Here is a 4,444-nt window from a genome sequence, read left to right on the forward strand (position 1 = left end):
GCACTGACTTGGCACGAATGAGCATGGATGTGGCACGAATGAGCACTGGCATGGCATGGATGAGCACTGACGTGGCATGGATGCGGCACGGATGAGCACTGACCTGGCATGTATGAGCACTGATGTGGCATGGATGAGCACAGATGTGGCATGGATGAGCCATGGATGTGGCAGGGATGGGCATAATTTAGGTATGGAGGAGGCAGAGGATGAGTGCAGCTGCAGTTTCTCTCCTCTCCTCACACGCTGTACCGATCACTGTGTACAGCGTGTGAGGAGAGAAATGAACCGAACATGCGCCGGTTTGTTGACAAGTGATCGCTCCATCATTGGACGGAGCGATCACATGGTAAAGGGCCTCTGTCATTGGCCCTTTACCATGATTCGTGATGCGGGAAGCATGATTCTGGCAGGACATCATAGTACGCCCTCCCAAAATATGCCAATCACGCTGTAGCCGTCATTCGGCTATAGCCCAGTCTGCAAGTGGTTAAAGTGGAACTAAACTTCTCGATACTTACCCCTGCTTCAGTGATCCAATGGCCATGAGGTCCTTCATCTCCCTGACTTCTTCCAGGTGCTAGGTATTCGGCTACCTTGATTGGCTGGAGCAGGTGGGTGTAACTCCTGCACATGCTACCCGAGAATATACCCTGAGCTGCACATGCAAAGTTCAGTATACATTCGGAGACTGCAGACAGGCAACTTTGATTTACCTCAAAAGAGGCATTGCATGTCTCTTCTGCAATAAAAAGCAGCCTGCTAGAAATTTGTTTTAACACTTTAGTTACACTTTCAATACTTTTCTGATTTAAAAGTAGAACTAAACCCTCCTCTCTTTTACAGCCAAAGATGCTGCCATCTTGGCCTCTGTTTGATCTGCAGTTGCCATGGTACTGCACGTGGGATCAGTTATGACACACGCCAATCTATGGCTTGACAGTTAAATTGAGAGCACAAGCAACTGCAACAGTTATCACTCGCAGTATGCCTTGAATATAACTGTTATGGTAATCAGTGAAACTTATGAGTTTAATTTAATTTTAAAGTGTAATAAACCCTCCTTTTCTTTACAGCCAAGGAAGCTTCCAACTTGGCCTCTGGATGCATGGTGCCGCACATGTTAATAGTTATGACACCATCCATTTGGTGGTTTGACAGTTCAGTTGAGAGCACAAGCAACTGTGACAGTTATCATTCATGGCATGCCTTGAATGTACAGTATCTCATTCTTATCCAATTAGAGAATGCTTTGCATTCAGTTAAACAATGTTAGGTGTTCTCTGAATGGTGCTTATTTCAAGTGACTGAGCTCCTGTGTCCGGTAAGCAACAGGACAGCCGCTCAGCACGGGACCCAGAAACCAGTGATGACTACTGTAGTAGTGGCGACTACTACAGTGATTTCTCACTTCCATGGGGATCCCACTGGTATGGCTCATATATGCTTACCTTGGTCCAAGCTGAATAAATGTTGCTGTGCAAAAATAGCCACACATGGAATTCAGCACTATGCAGAGTTCAGCCGCTCTGTGTTGGGGCCCTCTCACCAAATAGTCTTCCATTGAAAAATTGAAGGAGTCAGGTGGGAAACTGTCAGCTGGATAGCAGCGTCATCCAAACAGATACAGCCACTGCTCAGGTATTCTGAGAATTGTCTATGTCACAACATAATAGGCACAGTGGGAGAGTCATCCATCTGCTCTGTATTGCATGAATGGGGGAACCAGTTTGATTTTTTTCATTCAGCTTCACATGGAAAAAGAAGAGATTTGATTGTGTGGTTGATCAGAAATGAGAAGCAGGGAGTAGTATAAAGACATTCATTGATAACTTGGACCTATAGAACAGCCATGTATCATATTCTCCACTTACACTCACCGGCCACTTTATTAGGTACACCTGTTTTATTGCTTGGTAACACAAATTGCTAATCAGCCAATCACATGGCAGCAACTCAATCCATTTAGGCATCAAGACGTGGTGAAGACGACTTGCTGAAGTTCAAACCGAGCATCAGAATAGGGAAGAAAGGGGATTTAAGCGACTTTGAAGATGACATGTTTGTTGGTGCCAGACTGGCTGGTCTGAGTATTTCAAAAACTGCTGGTCTACTGGGATTTTCACGCACAACTATCTCTGCGGTTTACAGGGAATGGTGGGAAAAGGAGAAAATATCTAGTGAGTGGCAGTTGTGTGGACAAAAATGTCTTGTTGATGTCAGAGGAGAATGGGCAGACTGGTTCCAGATGACAGAAAGGCAACAGTAACTCAACCACTGGTTACAACCAAGGTTTGCAGAATACCATCTCTGAATGCACAACACATCTAACCTTGAAGCAGATGGGCTGCAGCAGCAGAAGACCACAGCAGGTGCCACTCCTGTCAGCTAAGAACAGGAAACTGAAGCTACAATTCACACAGGCTCACCAAAATTGGACAATAGAAGATTGCAAAAATGTTGCCTGGCTTGATAAGTCTCGATTCAGCTGTGACATTCAGATGGTAGGGTCAGAATTTGGGGTAAACAACATGAAAGCATGGATCCATCCTGCCTTGTATCAACGGTTCAGGCTGCTGGTGGTGTAATGGTGTGGGGGAGATTTTCTTGGCACACTTGGGGCCCCTTAGTACCAATTGAGCATCGTTGAAACACCACCGCCTACCTTAGTATTATTGCTGACCATGTCCATCCCTTTATGACTACAGTGTACCCATCTTCTGATGGCTCCTTCCAGCAGAAAAATGCGCCATGTCACAAAGCTCAGATCATCTCACCACTGGTTTCTTGAACATGACAATGAGGTCACTGTAGTCCAATGGTCTCCACGCTCACCAGATCCCATCCAATAGAGCACCTTTGGGATGTGGTGGAACGGGAGATTGGCATCATGGATGTACAGCCTGACAAATCTGCAGCTACTGGGTGATGCTATCATGTCACTATGGAGCAAAATCTCTTAGGAATGTGTGAAACCCCTTGATAAATCTATGCCACCAAGAATTAAGGCAGATATGAAGGCAAAAGGGGGTCCAACCTGGTACTAGCAAGGTGTACCTAATGAAATGAGTGTATACCTCACAACTTTTAAACTTGGGAATGAGGGACATTTCAGGGAGATAGTGACCTGTGACCTGTGTGTGGCCAAACATGATAGTGGGAGGGGCTTAAGAGATGTGCTAAACAAAACCTGGACTTCCTTGTACCTATAAAGTATAGTTTGATTGCTGTGCCACAAGCTAGAGTCTCCAGTGTGAACCAACCCTTAGGGAGAGAGATTATAGAGAAGGAAGCATCACTGTTATATGGAAGGAAGGATCACTATGGAAAAAAAGGAAGGAGGAATCACTATGTCATATAAAAGGCAGGAAGGATCACTAAGGCACATGGAAGGCAGGAAGGAATGATCATTATGGCATTTGGAAGGCAGAAAGGATCACTAAGGCACATGGAAGGCAGGAAGGAATGATCGTTATGGCATTTGGAAGGCAGAAAGGATCACTAAGGCACATGGAAGGCAGGAAGGAATGATCATTATGGCATTTGGAAGGCAGAAAGGATCACTATGGCACAGGGAAGGCAGGAAGGATCACTATGGCAAATGTAAGGCAGGAAGGAAGGATCACTATGGCACAGGGAAGGCAGGAAGGAAGGATCACTATGGCACATAGAATGAAGAAAGAGAGAGGGGGTAGTAGATTCTATTGTAGGAGTGTGGGGCATGCTCCTCCAGGGGTGACATGGGGAGGAGCAGATCTAGGCTACCTCCTCCCCCATTCTGCAGAGCGGGGGAAGTAGGGGGACTGTGCAGCGCACACTGAGAGAGTAAAGTGGGCACGGATTTACGAGACACCGGGATTTACCTGAAATCCAGTACGGTTGGCAGGTATGCTCTAGTCTACTGACTCCCTTTGGTTTGCTGTATTTGACATGAAGATTACAGGCCAGGCTGTGTACTGTACCAGCCCTGGGAGGTCTCTGCTTTACTATAAGATCACCCCTGGCCTTATTTTATTGGAGTAATGTAGTGCTGTAGCCCATAACAACTAATAACATGTCATTGCAGCCAATGATATGTCTGCAATGATTTTTCATTGGCTCTCTGGTTAGTTTGTATAGTGTCCTTTGATCACAGTGATTGCCTACTGGCTGCTGAATTCTGGCGTGCAAGGCTGGAACCAATCAACGATTAGCGTGTGTTCCACTTGCTGTCTGATAAAAGAGGCCGCTTTCTAGATTGACTCCAAACTCCTTCCGTAGCTCTGGCGGCCATTTTTTCGTCGTCCTTACAGACGCCAAAGTGTTTGTCTCCGAAAAAATGTCTGCCGAACGGAAGACCTCTTTTTATTCATATCTTCTTTTTCCTCTATTCCAATGACGCTTCCGCTGCGGTGGCTATTGCATATCCTGTTCTGACTCACGCCCCGCTCCTGGCGGAAGTTGG

This window comes from Pelophylax lessonae, assembly GCF_965119305.1.
Source record: "Pelophylax lessonae genome assembly, chromosome: 11".
Classification (NCBI taxonomy): Eukaryota; Metazoa; Chordata; class Amphibia; order Anura; family Ranidae; genus Pelophylax; species Pelophylax lessonae.